Source organism: Camponotus floridanus, unplaced genomic scaffold, assembly GCF_003227725.1.
Source record: "Camponotus floridanus strain SB8 unplaced genomic scaffold, Cflo_v7.5 scaffold12, whole genome shotgun sequence".
NCBI lineage: Eukaryota > Metazoa > Arthropoda > Insecta > Hymenoptera > Formicidae > Camponotus > Camponotus floridanus.
In genome coordinates, this window is record NW_020229237.1 from 589,634 (window position 1) to 608,213 (window position 18,580).

Below are 18,580 nucleotides of genomic sequence, written 5' to 3' on the forward strand. Positions count from 1 at the left end.
ATTTTGCGTTCCGTTAGCTCCATTTTAAATCGCTTTATGTATATAAATGGTTTCGCAATGTCGGCAAATTTCCCAACAACAGAAGGAGATACTGTAATTGTCGCGAATCGCGACAAAAGGCGCGTTGTACGTAAACGCAAAAACAACATCGCGAAATAATTCGCCGCAGTTTTTTATTTCATTTTGGCATAAATCTGCCGGAACAACGTAACTGCGCGGGTATTATCATTAGTTACTCCTATCCAGCTTTGTTAAGCTCGTTTACACGCGTGCAACATTCGGAAAAAGGGAGACGCGTTCACTTACGCGCAGCAGCTCAATTAGAAATATTTAATGGATGCACGTGTGCAAAATTTGCCTCGTCGATTCGCCTCGTTCATCACCGGGCGAGCCCGAAGCGTCGATTATCGATCTCGCATCGGGAGAGATCGACTCCGCGAATCGACAGATAATAATAAACTCTCCGACGCGGATGGAGATAGCCGAATTTCATTCCAACGATAAACGTTTCGTTCCTATACACTACTAAAGCATTTGCAATCGTGTGTAAATACAACTTATGTTCGCAACGTTATCGCGCGTATTATTGACGATATTACAATTAATTACGATCTTGTGCCCGGTGTAGTCGGTAATATCATTTTGCAATTTAGCCGCTATTAATTATAACTTCATTAATGCCGTATCGCACACGCGCACAGAGAGGTGATTGATACAATTATAATCGTTCAATTAGTCGGTGCGCGTATACATCGCGGAGAGAGCCTCCTCTCCCCTTCCCCGCCCCTCTTATCACCAGCGATATTGTACTTAACGATGGATACCGTTTGGTTTCGCGCGGTCGCGATAACGGAGTTTCGCTCATTCCGACTTCTAATGAGAATGTAACGTTGCAATTAAAACTTTTTACGTTCTTACGACGAGCTAAGGCACGGCCGGCGAACCGGCTGCTCTCCGGTTTTTGACTTTGCTACGTCAGTCGCGATTTTCGAGCTTTCATCCACATTGCTTTATTATCTTTTTCCTCCCCCCCCTCTCCCTTCTCCCCTTGTCACCGACCACTCTTTGCGCCTCGTAGATATATTAACCGCCTGTGTTCTTCCCGCTGTATTATGCAAAGTGGAATTACTCAAGTTCTGTAACTCTTCAAGATGTAAATAACCACCTCTGAAAATTCAATCTTCAACCGAGCTCACGTTCTGCGGAGGGACTTCGTTTCCGCGGTGCAAAACGCGCTCGCCTCCACCGAGGCACAAGCTGGCAGAAATTAGAGAACGTTTAACCTGTTAGATGAGAACGAGGTGAGCCGAGTCAGCGAATCGGCGCTGCGTTATACACGTTGTAACTTTTCCTCGAGATATAATATGATGTATGAGATTTTCCCTTTTTTATTTAAACGAGATCCAATTCGGGAACGATTCAATGTCAGTATTGTATGAAAGGATTACTAATCCTCAACTGATTTAATTTATTTCCATTGAATCCATCTCTTGCACGAAATTATAAATGGCGCGTTATTTCAACGCGATTGTTTAAAGAGCAATACTTTTATTGCATTTTACTTGGACTATTTTTATAAGAAATCGAACATTTTATACACGTACTAATTTTTAAAGAAAATAAAGAAATAATAGTATCGAAAGTAATGTATTTTTCAGATGTTTATATTAAGGTCAGAGTTGAGGTAGAGTAGATTAAATTATGGCACGTTCATAAAAAATTACCGAGCTGGATATTGATTCCATTTCTTCAATCGCGATGCCGTCGTAACAGTATCGGGATACAATAAGCTGCCGTTCTTATAACATCGTTATAAGAATCCCTGGTTGAGTATATCGCGAGTTTTGCTTACAGCACGACCAGTCGGTCGGTCATGCGATTCTTACGATAATTTTGCATGGACATGCAAAGCCCATCCCGACTTCGTACCGGCGGCTTGGCAGCTGTTTACGTGACGGCAATGAACTGCAATTGTCAAGAAGATACGATCATTCTTACCCCGCCCACTCTCTTCCGTATCTGAATGAGGCGCACTTCATTTCGAGTGCCAGACGTTTCCTCATTTGCGTTAAACGACTCCCCGTCCGATAATTTTTCGAGAATTTCACGCGAGATTAAATATTCATATAATATTCGATCGATATTCAATCGCAATATCGGTGATATATTTTTGCGAAGGTTTCATGATACTGGTTAATATCCTATTTAAATAATTACTCTCGGTATCGCGAAAATACGAGATAAAAAAAATTACAAGATTTAAACATGTAAAAAACAATTGAATCTGATCTCATGAATAAATAAAAGATGGAAATTACACGTTGAAGATGTTACGGTATCTCTTCATCATTAAATTTTACAGTATATTAACTCTGCAAACTTTGTAGAATAATTATACGATAGTACGAGTGTACGACAATCTTAAATCAAAACAGTTAAAGTTTAAAATGTAAGAATTCTACGTAAGAGAAGATTTAATTTTCCATTTTCCTCGTTCCATCTCGAGATCTTATATCATTAGAAGAAGCCAAATAAATACTAAACAATTTTGGCAATGGAGGCTATAAACGCGCAGCGATCAATTTTCATCTGAACATTTGGACACGACGAACGTGAAATATCGAACACGTAGTACTGCAATGCCGAGACACACGCATATACCAAACCAACGCACATCCACCTCTGAAATTTCGGTTGCCTCGTCGATTACAAATAATCAATAATGGACATTTCATAAACCGTTCCACTTCGCGTAGAGGGATTCGCGTGCGCGCGCGCGCGCGCGAGAGAGAAAGAGAGGAAAAAAGCGCGATTCATCGATACGAACGATGATTTTTTTACACGGCGCGAAGTCATGGACCGATGCAACCAAGAGAGTGAAAGAGAGAGGAGAGGAGAGGGGAGGAGAGGAGACGAGAGGGGAAGAGCCTATCGAATTGTTTCTCGTTTCATTGCCTCGGTGGCGTGGAACAACGGGTCAACAGAAATGTTCGACCTGCCGGCTTTGAGCGCCCATGATGGGCGCGGGGAGAGAGACGGTTGCGATGGACGCGAGCGGGATACGGTGATACCGAATGAGGTGGCGGTACTTCGACCCTTTAACTCTGCGCAATTTTCCGCCGCTGTGTATCTTCCTGTGGCCTGTATTTTTATCGCGATCCCGAAAACAAATTCCGTAGGTGCATGACCTTTGATATCAGATGCAAATGAAAGCTGCGGGGTAGAATCAAACGGCGACCCAATTCGCCGGATATTGCGGCGGAATCGGTGGATTAATAATCGGGGAAAAGATGAAGATTGATCGTCGCGATTTTTGCGAGAAGTCGTCGAGAAGAGAGAAGGGCGTAGGTAGGTATTGAGTACGCTTTTTGCAGACAGAGATTTATAATTCCCGATTGAAAAATATTTCCACGTCGTTAATTAATCAAAAGACGAATAAAGATGATAAATTAAGCCTTCTAGCAAATTTACGTCGGACAGGAAAATCGATTCTGGATTTTTCTGCCAAATTAAAACAGAGCTTATGCGATATATTTTAATCCGAGTCAGGTGCCGCGCCAAGCGTTCATACCGGAAGAAATCGCACGAACGTTCCGCTACTTAGACAATTGCTTTGACCTACTTCACTTCTCCGTGGAATGATGCGATTAGATTAATAGCGCAGATATATGAACAGGATATTGCGAGATTAGAATCAGGATTACGAATTTTCGCGAAACCGCGCACGAGATAATCGTCTACGAATGAACAGCGCGATAAACGCTTATATACGTGCATTTAAACATGATCACTTATACTTTTCCCCGTTATTACTTTCCAAATAGCGCACTCACCTTTCACCCTGCGAAAGGACATTCTTGAAATACGTAATTGTCGAATAAATTGTTCTTAATAGCTTCTCCGCCATTTCACACTCGCATATTCAAATCCATTGTCGAATCAACTACCTTCCGGCTCAACGATCGCATTAGTGACGACTGTATGCGACAATTTCGAATCACAGCGCGCTAATAATGAGAAGCTAACGATCATTGAACACGTCCCAACATTTCAATCGATAAAGATCTAATAAATATCTTATGCCTGATAAACGGAGCTCGCGACGCGGTTTATCAGCTCGTTGGTCGATGCATCTTGGAAAGCGCGTAATGCTCAGAGCATGCAATCGTAGTTGAGATCCTCGGGAAAATCTCTCCGACCTATTTGCGCGGAAGATCGGCCAAGTTTCTAATCGAGTTCGCGAACGGTCGAATTAATAATCGGGCGCGATGATGTCGCGCGCCAAGAATCGGGTCGTCGCGCGCGGACTGAAAATTGACAATGAAAACTTTGGCGGGCCGCTAAAAGCGCACCACCCGTCTCCGTCGCGATAATAGCGCGCACCCGGATAATAGCCCGATAAATATGCTAATTTTAGGGGGCAATTTTTCCGCCTGGGCTTTTACCCTGGGCTTCGCGAAAACAAATTCCTGAGCGCGCGCGCGTGACCAGGGCACGATTGTTTTCGCGGAAAATTATTTCGCCAGAATTACCCCGTGCACGAACGTATATCCCCGCGTTTACAGTCGATTTAAAATCGCAATTACTCGAGGGTTCGGACGATTAGATTGGCGCGTCAAGGGCCAACTGATAATGGAAGCTCGCACGACGTTGTCGAATATTTTCAAAGATGCGCGGCATATTGTCATTCGCGCGCAACGGAGAATGTCCCGATTTCGATGGCGATTATGACGCGAAACTACTTGCCGGCGTATAATTACCGTCGTATTGTATCGGGACGAGGGAAGGCCATTGAGGAGCGCTCGATGCTATTCACCTCGCTTCCTCCGCAACGTCAGGAGCGTGCCTCGATTGCAATTTCACGCAGATTGCATACCGATTCAAATTTGCATCACACTATTTTCACTCCGTTTAATTATATAGAAACGCAATACCAGACATATCTTTGTGTAATATATACTAGAGCTCTATACGTATTGTTATATTTAATCAATTTCTATTTCCATATATATATATATATATATATGTACATGATTGTATTATTATTTAACCGAATCGCTGCATTTTTCATTTATAAATATTTATTGATTAATTACTTTTTTAAATGACTTTTCAATCTTTAATATTAAGTGTTTCTCTTTTCAATTAAATAATATTAAAGGAATCTTTTTAAAAATGAGGAAAATAATCATCGTCTTTTTTAGTTTGTCTTTTATATCGACCTGTCATTGAGAAAAAAATGCGATATGTTAAAAATATGATTTTAATCTTTCTTTCAGCATGAATATTTAACTCGTAAAAATGAAATACTGTCGAAAGAAAATTTATAATTTTATTCGAATTTTACTAAAATTATTCGATAAAATATTAAAATATCAGAAAAATGAGGAAAAATATGATAATATAAAAATAATTATTTTTCGTGTATCTCTCTCTCTCTTTTTTCGTTCATATAAAATTACGAAATATTCATTTTTGTCAAAATTTTCGACAAAAATGTAAATCACATCTCCATATTGAAAATGATATTTTTGATTCTTATTTTAAACGAAAATATAAATTAAAACGAAAAAAAGTACCTTACACGAATTAATTTGAAATCCGTCCAATTCCATTCCACTCATCGTTACCAAAATATTTCATCTTATTCGGATAGTAGATATATTCAAAATATCGTATTTACATGCATGTCTCCCGCATTTACATCATCTTGGCCGTTGAACGTGTCAAGAAAATATGTAGCGACGTGTGCGAAGCATGTTACTAGCGCGATGAACGATATATATATATCGATCGGTCTTATCCTTTGCTCCGGTATGTAATAATATTTGTTATCGTGACTGCGGTTGCGGCAACGGCGCTATCGCATTTCGGTGAAGCACTTGGCGACTATCAGGTACTATGCGCGCAGCATAAAGGCCCGAGAATATCGCACTGCTTTGAAATGTACTCTTTCCACGTGTTATCTCGTCTGCGGAGATCAGCTGTTAAAGGGAGCACCCGCCGGCGATGCCTTCCGCTCTTTGCTTCTTTGGTAAGTGCAACTGAACGCAGCGGTAAAGAAACTCCTTAAACCCTCGCGAAAATTCTTAAGTTTCCATAAAGAGACTTGTATATTCAACCCCGTGCAATTATTTTCTTTTCTTTTTTGATGGAAAGGAAACGAATTTTTTTAAACAGTAGAGAAGAGAAGAACGTGTGTCGCACTTTGACTGAAATCTCTTCACAGAAATAACGTAAATAATGTTAAATATAGTAATAGTAGAGGGAAAGAGGAAAAGAACCAGAAATAACAGCAGTGCAAATAAATCTATTTGAAGTAACGAGCAAATTTACATATGATTAGAGATAACTAATGCGCAATTGAAAGAAAAAAAAATGATGACATATAACAAGTACGCGATATATTAAATGAAACGGATTAATTAGCGGATTTTTTGTAGCAATATTTTGAAATATCGATAAAAGAACTATGCATATAAACTCTGTTTAAGTATGCTCTCTATAAAAAAACTCAATTTATCTGTACAAAATATTCACGAGATAAGCCACAGAAACTGTGAAATATTTGAATATCGGTTTTTAATAATGAGAGAAACAAAGATGTATCGAGGAAACGCATAGTAAGGAATATGCTTGAAGAAATTTTGTTGGATAAGACAACCGACAAGAACAAAGAAGGATTACAAGAGATGAAGAAAGATAAAAAATAATTGACTTACATGGTAGACGAAAAAGAGATTCGCATTGATATACATATATACGCAGTGTACCGCTATCGCGCATCTCGTTTCCGCGATAATGTTATTAACGCTCAAGCAAATTAGTCCTTTGTAGCGGTTTCCGTGATTGCCCTCAGTCTCCGAGAGAGAAACGCGCGAGAGGAAATGGGGGAGATTGGTACGGAGTCTCGAGAGGCCGATTTCCCGCGCGTTGACATTAAGTTTGCTCTAAACAAGAAAAGCTAGGAACGAGGGAACGAGTCGGATTAACGATGCAGGGGAATTAACGCGTAGATATCGCAGCCGTGGAATTTACTCCGCGCTTATGAATAACTCGCGAATCGCCGTTTAATGATGGTGCAGCTTTACATATATATAACCCACGCGTGAGTTAATTAATCCCGGTCTTAAACAACGAATGACATCGCGGAGAGGTGATTACGATTTATCGCGCAGCATCCGTTACGCGGTAGTTACCTTCAAAGATTCTCGCCAGAGATTCTGCAAGCGTCAGCTGTGTGTTTGGAAAATATTTATTCTAGAGAGTCTAATAAATACTGTCAATCTGATTCATTGCTAATAGCGGTCGGTATAATTAAGGCTTGTTACGAACGATCGATAATCATCGGCTACTACTGTGTGCGTGTGCATGTGTGTGTGTGTGTGTGTGTGTGTGTCACATTTGTGGACACACGAAGGCGTCGCGGATCGATAAACGCCGCTTGCGCAACAGGGAAAACGATGAATAATCGCGATTATAAGCGCCGGTAGTCAACTGTTTATAACAAGCCCGCGATTAACCCCTTAGCTAGCTAGTTTAAGCTAGCGGGAGGGTGCTGTCCCTTCTTAATTAACTGCCATTAATTGTTCAAACCGCGCTCTGTGCGCGCCGACGCAATTGGGTTAAGTGTCACGATTGTCTTACACGCCGCGGTTTAATAACAACGCTTAATTCACGTGCTCTATTAGCTTTCCGCTAACTCGACCGCCCATGCACATTTTTATACCCGCACGATAAATTATTCTTTCGGAAAGTCGACTCGGCTTTAATTAAGGTATCTTCATTTTCGTAAAAAATGCGATAAAGCCAGCTAAATTTTACCGATTGCGAATGTCCCACATTTACTGGTTCTTTTACGTATTAAAGCGAAATATAAAAGATACATTTATTAATTAAGAAAAATGGCAATTCTCGCGAATCCTATTTCCGGATGAAATTATATATTTAAGCGTGCCCAGATTCATCTACACTTCTGAATCATTCTACACTTTTGAATTTTATGAAACGGGAATTATAGTTTTCATTATTCAAAGATATTAAAAATTGAAGAATTGCAAAGAGAAATAACTCACTGACTGTTAATTGGTTGCCAAACCAAAAAATAATAATTTTGGATTTAACTTAGAATATATACAAGTAAGGGAAGAAGCGATAAAATTCAAACGACGTATAGATTACAATCATGGTACATACTAAATCACTTAAGAATTTACGGCAATATTTTGTAGATATTACATAACTTTTATAATTGCGCGAAAAGTATGGCGCGGAAACGACGAGCACTGGCAAACAACGAGGCATTCCTCGCCATCGCAATAGAAAGCTTATCGACATTTACAGCGCACTTTAAGTCGCTCGTAAATCTCCTTTATACCGGAAAAATTATTAGCCGTGCAGCGACGTTATTATCGGCGACGACGTTTCGTTTCCACGTGCAAAAAACATAGCAAGTGCCCGTTTCTTCACCTTCGTTTCTTAATATCGTTTATTGATATCGAGCTTTCAAATATAGCTTCATCGATAGTCTAATCAACAATTAAACGCTCTGCCAATTTATACAAAATCCAAACACATGATTAAAAAAGTACTAAAGTGGAACAAATCTATAATTTTATTCTGTGTAAAAAATAGTATAACGCATCTAAATAATTTACGATGGAATATTTAGTCGTGACAAAAGGCCTGCCAACCTTTCGTCTCGCTCATACGACGTTTACATAATATTATTACCTTTAAAAATTGAAATTTTCGATGCGCAATATCTTGCAAATTCTTTTCTCTCTTTCTCTCTCCGCCTGTACACGATGCCTTTTCTCCACAAGCATTTGGGAAAATTAAGTAGACATCGCCAAACAAACGGACAGTGAACATAGAAAGGATGAAAGCACTCGAGGGAGAAAGAAAAGAAATAAGAGATCGAAGAGAGAGCGAGATGAAGAGCCATGAATGCTTTCAGTTCGTCTAAAGAAAAATTAATAATCCAGCGAGTCGAGCGGACCAAGTCCGAGTTGAATCTGGGCCAACTATTTCCGCGGTAGCATCGCAGCGAGATTCATCAGTTAGAATGCATGGACGTCTCCCCGTGAATTTGCAGAAAAAACAATTTTAATTATCAGTCTACGATCAAAAGAGTGGGGGAGGAGAGGCCCGGGAAGGAAGGCATATTTGCCCCGATAAATTCGCTTTTAGACGGGAACGAAGCTCAAAAGCGAAAATGATGTCAAAGGGCAACGCAATTAGCGGCGCTGCACTTTGATTACATGAATATTAATTTCGCGAGCGTGCGTGTCGACTTTGCGCGTGTTTTTTCTCCTCACCCCGAAGCGCGAGCAAATATATTTTTCCGTGGCGCACGCGGCGGTATATCGATAACAATAATTGTGAAAGATGTACCGGTGCACATCGGGATACCCTCATCCTGTGCGCGAAAACATGACGCGCTTGTTTTTATTAAAAATTATCAACACCGTAAATTAATTTTTACATAAATAGATTAATCCCTATATAACTGCCATAATATATATATATATATATATCTCGTGCCAGAATATATATGATCTCGTCGTATATCGAATAATTTGACTCTTGTCGCGAACAATGCAATGTATCGGCCAAATATATATCACCTTCTGATATATATCATTAATTTAATTTAAAAAAAAGAAAAAATATGTATATATAAATCCTGAGATATTTTTTCAGTGGAATTTTCGCACAGAGACGCATATCGCGTTTTGTTGCATTTATTTGCGAAATAAAAACAGACGTGCAATAGTATATAAAAAAAAAATAAAAATAAAAATAACAAAAAAAAAAAGAAACGCATATGTCTCGCGTATAATAACCGAAAATTGAATTTGGTCTTTTTAGTTCGATGCGACATGACCGTTGCGTTTTTGCGTCGGCTGTTCGCACAATAAAAATAACTCGAGCGCCCGATGATGTATCCGTCGTGATTGATCTCGGTCACGAGATTAGCGTCGGAGCCGCGGTATTCGGCCAACGTTGCGCGCGTCGATAACGATCGCCGGTATAAACCGACCAAATGCGCAGCGTCAACCGGCACGGTTAATGCAACCGAAATGCAAAAGGCATTCTACCGAAAGTGCGGTGGGTGTCACGCGAAAAGTACTTTCATAACTTTACCGTAGGTAAAAAAAAGTTAAATTTAAACACGCAGTTGATTTATACAGTACAAGAACAAGCTTCGATAACGCAAAGACGTTCTTAAATTAAAAAAAAGTTAATGTATAAGTTTATATAACATACACATATGTTAATCAGAGTGTAATTAATAATCCTGAAAGATCGCACATGGATTATTTTGACTCTATCGATATTTGAACAATGGAATATCCCAAAGGCCTTAATCGATAAAAAAAAATGTTTCAAATTTTATTTCTTAACTTGTGTTGTACCCGATGGAATAAAAATAAATTTCTGTAAATTTTTTCAAGCATTTCGAGAGAGCTAAAATTGCGATCGCGACCTATATGTAACCAGGAACGGGGCAAAAAAATAGTGCGACCTACGAGGATTAAAATAGTAACGCGCAAGAAAGAGAGTATTAATAACCGTGATAAATACGAACAAACGCACGAGGCAAAAACATGTTAATCCGCCGGCTCCATATCGCGCGGATGAAAGTCGTCGACACTCTTTACAGTGAAATACACTCCGGTGCGGTGGTTGGCATGCTAACGAATACATGGCTTGCGTCATCGCGGTATGAATTGTTATCGTTGTGCGCGAGCGGCGCGAAGATAAATCGTTAATACGTCGGGTACGTGGTTGGCGTCGGAAAGTGGAGTGCGGAACGCGAATCATTGACCCAGATACGCTTGTTTTCGTGGGGGGCCGAGGGGAAGGAGGACGAGGAGGGCCCGATCGAGGGAGAGATCGAAGCCAACGGCATCCGTTATCGAGTTTCGGTCGCGGCAACCGAGAGTACCTCCGTATCATTTTTTTTCCATTCTTTTTTTCTCGCATCCTCTCCCCCTCCCCCGCTAGGTTCTTTTTTCCGACCGCCGCAGGACGCGCGAGTGCCATAAATTTTCGCGTTCCGGCACGGGCCCGAGAAATCTACTTGATTAAACGTGAAAAATAAACAAACGCGAGCGTATCTTCGCGGCGCTTTCTGCGCGCATCGATATCGACACCTCTTTGCGTTTTGCCAAACCCCTTTTTTTCATTCGATATATCAGCGATTCTACCTTATTCTCTGAAAAGCGAATATAGAGAAGAAATACATGTGGAAAATTATGCGGCAATGATAAAAATTGCACAAGGTAGTAAGAGCGCATCTGTACATTACACGCAAGCTACCGTAGTCTCGAAATATACATGCCAAGATACGGCACGACGTCAATTATAACAATCGATATAGCCGCGAGATGGAAATGTTGGTTTAAAAATAATTAGATGTCGTTTAGATTTACATATAATTATTTCTCTAACGAGACGTGCTATAAGTATTATTATCTATCATTTTCTGCTCCACTTCTTCCGTTCTGCGATAACAGATTCCATACGATTGAAAATTAAAGCAGGTATAAGACGAGGGAAAAAATTTGCGTAATTTCAGAGTCCAACGTTACGACGTGAACGTACCCTCGCGCTCTTAACGCGAATTAAGGGAGCGAACGGTGTCAATTGCGGTTTGGCACGAATGTATATCGCGTACGTGCGACGAAGCGGCCCCCGACGACGAGCCGGCGAAGGGGTGCATTCTTAAATTACACGAAGAGTAACAGACCCGGTACGAGGGACGCCCCTGCGCGAAACTCACCGGTAATTTCATCGGGTGACTTAAAAGTTTTACAGGCCCGCCCCCTCTGTCCGGCGTACCTAAAACGTCGCGGAAGAGAGCAACCGGGGTCAAAAGCTTCGAGTTTCTACCTCGTTGCCGCGGTGACATTTTCATGTCGGGCAATTCGGTCGTCCCCGCACACGAAATGCGCATACACGAGGAAACGTAACTGTGAGAGGGCGCAATTTGACCCGAGTGGTAAAACGTTCTTCTTATTTTACTCCGCGCGCCGGAGACTCGAGAGAGAGAGAGAGAAAGAGAGATAGAGGAAGCTGAAAGGACGAGGAGGACACGCGCTTTGCAATTCGATCGCGCGTGTGTTTCATCGCGACCGTCACCGCCAGCGTCGCCGACGTCGTCGTCGTTTCTCATTCACGGATCGATCGACGATGGATCGTCTTCCGCGCCGCGAAGCGGAAACTGAAACGCGCCGCCGAAGGCGGAGGAAAGATGGTGGACGGCGGCGGAGATGGCGACCCGCGTTAGAGAGAGTCGGGCCTCTCCAGTCTCCGTATATATCTACTGCGAGGCAGGCGAGTCCGGTACGGTGTAATTGTATCGATCCGCGACGGACATCCATCTGCGCGACATCGCGTTTGTGAACACGTTTACAGGACATATAACAGATGTAGGATGTAACTGGTCTGTGAAATGTTCACGCTCGATATAATCTTCCACCGTTTCTATCGCTTTGCCTCGCAAGCACAAACGATTAATTTTTAATAGCCGGATATTAAATCGGACGAAATACATATATATATATCTTTATACGAATAATAAATTCGTCGAGAGAATTAAAGGAGACGTTTCGATGAAGTCGTTAAGTCGGAGGAAAGGAAGACGAGAGGAGCGCGATGCTCAAGTAATCCGTCAACGTCGTCGAGGGATATGTAGCGCGATTCCGCTTCGCGCGGATCGCCTTCCGCGCCGCGAAGCGGAAGCGGAAAGAAAAGAGCGGCGGGCGAAGAAAGGAGTGAAAGCGACGAGATGAACTCCGGCGTGAGAGTTAACGTCGAACCGAGCCATAGAGCCGGGGTCGTAAACGACAACGCGGCAGTTTCGGTCGACAGGGGTGATTCGGCTCGATGCCACTGGTGCGTTTATCCGCGCCGCGAACGAACATTATAAAGCCACGCCGATGTCGAGCGCAACGGATGAGGGGGATGAATAGGTCGGTCGGTCGTTAACTCGCGTTTTACCGCGCTCGGCCGATGACGAGAATGTGTCACCCTCCAACGATGCGGCCGGATATTGAGCGAGCCACTTGAGGCCGAACTCTCATCGCCCGGCAAACACCCGGGCCCTGCATCGCGCTCCGATTTTCGACCGTGGATTTCTCTCTCTTCGGTCCCGACGAGCAAAGATACGTCATTTAATCAATTTATAATTCAATTTATAATGAAATGCATGAAAAATTATTCGGTTAAAATTGAAGGCGATCGAACGATTAAAAAGTCAAGTTTAGACTCGATCCAACTTACGCTTCTGCGATGGACGCATTTGTAAATTTTGCAAAAATTGTGTCGTTAAAAAAGTACACGTATTTAAAAAATAAAGAATTACGCTGCTTTTTAAAGAATCTTAATATACAGCGCTCTCGCGCGAAAGCGAAGCGTCCGATACCGAAAAACGCGAAAGGATCGACGCGGCTCGAATTCTCGTTCATTTCGCAGAATCCAATTTGCGAGACGTAAGCGTATTAGAGCCTCGCACGTTATTTGGCGCAACATCCCGTCGCGCCGGGTTGTTGTTTTCGCGGTGCCGGCCTTGCCCGAGCGTGTTTCGCACGAAAATATGGGTGACATATAGTACACTTCCGTGCTCGAGCGTAATTTATTAAAGACCAGCGAAAAATGGAAAAAGAGAAAAAAAGTATGGCGAATCCCGCGCCACGCTAGCGGTTTCGTGCCGCGACGTGCTCTTTGGCGAATCCTGCGACAGTCGGGGTCCTGGCCTGCCTACCTTGCTTGCCTGCCTACCTCTGTCGTCCCCGTCAAGCCCGAATGCGATTTACCCCGCTGATCCTCTTTAACGAGCTTCCGATAAACGAAGGAAATTCGCGTCAGCGATGAAAACGTTTCGTAATCCGGGATCTCCGCCCGTCTATCCGCGTCCCTCTGTCTTCCCCCTTTATTTTTTTCCCTTTTCGTTCGATAGCCGCCACCGAACACGCCTCCTCTGATTTCGACTCTCCACGATATTTCGCCAAATCATGATTTTCCACGAAATGAAATGATTATAGTGGCAGACGAGATAAATTAAAAACGACGCGCCTCTCTTTCTCCATCCAACTATCTCCGACGACCCTGGCACTCGAGTCGGATCAAGACGCATTTTGAATCGCGATTGCGAAATCCATGGGCTACTCTTGGGTTACAGTCGAAATGGATTAAAGGTAAATATTAAGGCAGCTGAGCGGTACATAAAGTTCTAATTAAAAGCTCTCCGCTCTCACGAAACATCGCGAAATACGAAAGGCAGTTTTCATCGCCTTCGTTTAGCGTTGCGACGCGGATTTAACGCGAAATCGAGGTCGGTGAAGTACGCATCTCCAATTTCTTTCGCGATTAAAGCGAATTAGTCGGAGTATAAAAAGAATTCAAGACTTTCACATTGAGTAGCGAGTATTCAGCTGTGAGATTACACAAAATCGATACCGTAAAGAGAAATATATACAATATCGCTAATAAACTCGAAAATTAAATTACGCGGCGCATTTATAAAAGCTAGAAAAAAATACAAACTGGCATATGCGAAAATTAAATGTCTGTAATATTCAACATCAAACAGCGAGAGAGATTATTAAACAGAATTTTAACAGAAACATTAAATTAAGAGATAAAAACCGCGGATCATTTTATATCAATGTCTTGCAACACTCGATTATTAATGTTTTCACTATATAGAATTATTATTATATTTTATATAATATTTAAAGCAAAATATAAAAAAAGAATTCTGCATTTTTTGCATCTCCCGTTAGATTATTAAAAGTTTCAAAAGTCTGTATATTATAACGTCCCTCGAAATATTGGCAATCGACTAATGTTTATTGCGTCATTATCGATTGATCACATTTATGTCACGCATTTAATTATGTAATAATTCTATATTTTAATTTGCATTTTGCAAAAAACGTAAATATAAATTCTATATTTTTTTTACAATATAAAATTTCATATATCGGTATACAATAATTATTTATATATTAATGTTATTATGTAAATAACGTAATGTAAAAATTGTCGAAAAATATGTATAAAAAGTATGTCTCACTCTTTCTCTCTCTCTCTTTCTCTCGCTGTTTAATGTTGAATATTATCGATGAATTTTTAACGCATATTTTTGAAATAATTCTTTCGCCTCACATTTTATATCTTTTATGAAAATGTCCATAAAAAAAGATTTATTATTACACAACTATGTCAATTCATTATATGGAATATAAATGTAAAATTTGATTTATTATAATTATAATTATATCGACTCACCAGTAATCCAGTTATTTCCCTCTCATAGACCATTTTTCTATACGAAGTTTGGATTAGCAAAAATCAATGATCCACGTTGACAATGACACGCATGTAATTTAATCAAAGTACGTTGAATAACAGTAATCAGCAATGCTTGAAATTTCGATGATTGCGACACTTTTTTTCGACACTCTCGATACACATTTATTTATTCACATAATAATCACTATAAAAAAAACCACACATGAACTTGCGATATTATCTTTCGATATCTCCACTTCACATGCGATAACGTGCCTTCGATCGAATACGAATACTATTTTCCGCGACATTTTTATCCAACAACAATCGCCCGTTATTTCGGCACTCCCGACGTGACGTGCGCGGCGATACTCCCGAAATTCACGTAAACACGATGTCGAACAGACGCGTAAATGTCCCAGTAAAATTCATATTCGTGACACTCGCGCGTAATTGTAATGTAAATTACAACGAAACGATCGCCATTCGACGACGAGCGAGGACGAACGACGCGAAATTCACACGCCTCCTATCATGGCGTCCATTACAAAATCTCGACGAAGCGATCTGTTAACCGCGATTCGAACGCGCACCGATCGAATATCGATCGCCATGTATCATTCGCGAGAGACTATCTCGCCGATCGCTCGATTCTTTGCTCGACATTAGCCTCGATTGTTCACGTAATCGCGACGATTATTATGCGACTGAGAAGCACACACGTTCAGGTTCGATGACGCTGCGACTCTTGTCAACTTGAGGACGATGCGCGAGTTATCCGCCAACTGTCAGTTGTCTGTATTATTTTTCACAATCACGATTCAACGTCAGAATCCCTCGTCGATGGAAAAGTAATATTGCCGGTTAATATCGCGAATTGCTTTTAACTGCACAACAAGCGGAATACATATGTCAGATCACGCACTCGATAAACTCTGACGCAGCAGGTACAACTGTGTTGTGTCGTAGGGCTCGAGCTCGCTCGCGTTCCCCCACCTCCCCACCACCTACATTCCAAGAATCGCCCGGCGAGTTTTTTCCCGGTAAATACGCGTCGGTGTCCTTGAACCGAGAAAAGCACGTTTAAAGGCACTAATTCCAACAACGTATTCGTTTCTATTTTATATTATTTTTGTAACGTATACCTTCTTCAATTGTCCAAAGCGAATAAATGGAATTGAATAAAATGTCGGAAATTTGCGCGATGACGTATCTCTCGCTAATATATATGACAGTAATTATTAATTACTCATCGATCAACGAAGCATAATACGTTGCATTACGAGTATTAAATATATCAAAATATTGGCTTTCACGCGATGATTCGGAAATGACAATCGCGTTTTCCGTGTTCTGCGTCGAAAATGAATCGACACGAATATGTATATACAAAAGTAAATACGAAAGTATAATATTAAATCGAATATCATTTGAATTTGCGCGATCGTAATCGACCGCGTTTTCGCGATTTGTCCGTGTATAACGTAAACTCAACGCACCAGCATTCGCGCATATTCCGGAAATAAAATCGTACAAGCAAAATCTCTCTAATTGTAAAATCACAACGAATCATACCTAATAACCGTGAAACGCGAAGGCAGCTATAAATCGCGAAATCTAAACGAAGCGATTCCTCGCGAATGAGTCATGTTCCGACGTTCGTGCGCCGACAGCTGCAACGGAATTAAAAAAAAAAAAAGAAAAAGAGGAGAAAAAAGATAGAGAATCGCGTCGACACGAGACGGCACCGCAAACGTCCGAAATCCGTCCGAAAGCCGCAGCGTCAGCGGGCAAAAATATGACAGCGAACTTTATTACGCTTGAACGACGCGGCGAAACTATCACGCGAGTCGGGAAAGTAACGGCGATGGCTACGATCCGCGAGCTTATTTCAATGATAATAAGCCGCCGACCACAGTCGCCGGGAATACGTTAAATATGTATAGGCACAAGGAGGAAGGAGGAGAGGCGAAAGATGAGCTCCCTCGCATACGCGTCTCGAGTCCTCTCGCGAGGACAGGAGACGTGCTAATCAATTAGCGACGCTGTTCGATAAGCACGTTCTCTCCGATTACCTCTTCCGATGGGTTACACACGAAGCACACGTCGCGTGCAGCATCGGCTAGGACCGATGGGATTGAAGCAAACCACAGCTGCATCCTAAACAGCCGGTGATCTCTCCGCGCCTTCTCGCCGTCGCGCTTCCTGCACACCCCTTTCCTTCTCTACCCTATCGCGACAGTTGCGTTTCGACATTACGGCCGAAAATTCGGAATTCGACAGGCGAGCCAACGTGCCCCCGAGGAAAGGTAGCGCGATGGCGCACGTGCACACACGTGCACGCACGTGCACGTACACAATCACGCTTCGTGCTTCCGTTAATCCCGATAATGCGAATAAGGAATGGCGTAAAGCTTCCTCGAAATTTCGCAGAGAGGCTCGTATTTAGCGCGAAAAAATGATGGTTGCTTTTTCTAAATCATTTTTTTTTGGGGGGGAATTTCTTGCCGAGCGAAAATGAAGGCACAAAAATCGGAAATGAAGCGTTTACATTGACATGTAAAAAGCTTAATATCGCGAGGGAGATTCTAGCAAAACGCGAACGCGCGTTTGAATTCTTGTTGGCTTCCAGGCGCGTTATTACCGAGCATAAATTGCGCAACTGCATACTTAATAATGCCGTTTATGAGCCGAAATATATTTTGTTCCGCGAATTGCAAAGCGTTTTAGTCACGCTCGTGTGACGCGATTGCGTATGTTTTTAGTCTCGAGGATGAATATTTAATATAACCGTGCGATATAATCCGTCAAAACGTGCCGCTTATTGGTTTATGATACGCGTATAGCGGTTCGAATTTTGCACGCAACATGATCTTCATTTTATAGTATATTTACATTTCCTCTATAATTGATGGACACGGATTTACAGCGATAGCAAACTCGGGATCGATTTGATATTCTACGCCATAATCACGATTATATAAATTTAGAGGAGAATGTTATTACTATATTCCATTTATTCTACTTTACATCGACGATAAATAAAATAATAATTATTACACAATAGTTGCAATAATAATAGCATCAATATTATTGCAACGAATGTGTTGTCGAGTTGTTTGATAAACAACGCATTAGCGGATAAAATGTCAATTTGAATATACCGAGAGGCGAAAAGTATCGATCATAGGGACTTTAAAAGCACGCGCAGATAGACGCGCGCGTACTTTTTCTTCTCCAATTTACGGGATTCCTTGTTAGAAAGCATCGCCGA

The 18,580-nt window shown here is 41.5% G+C and overlaps 1 protein-coding gene across 4 annotated transcripts in view; it reads right to left on the reverse strand.

The window, feature by feature from the left end:
* LOC105255014 (semaphorin-1A) overlaps positions 1–18,580 on the reverse strand; it is a 214,313-nt gene that overhangs the window by 91,501 nt on the left and 104,232 nt on the right. The window contains exon 1 of one of the 4 annotated variants that reach the window (XM_025415283.1): positions 15,304–15,467. The exons of the other annotated variants lie outside the window; for them this stretch is intronic. The gene's annotated coding sequence lies outside the window, so the exon portion shown is untranslated. Of the gene's footprint in view, positions 1–15,303; positions 15,468–18,580 lie in introns of those variants that run through there. 4 annotated transcript variants of the gene reach the window in all.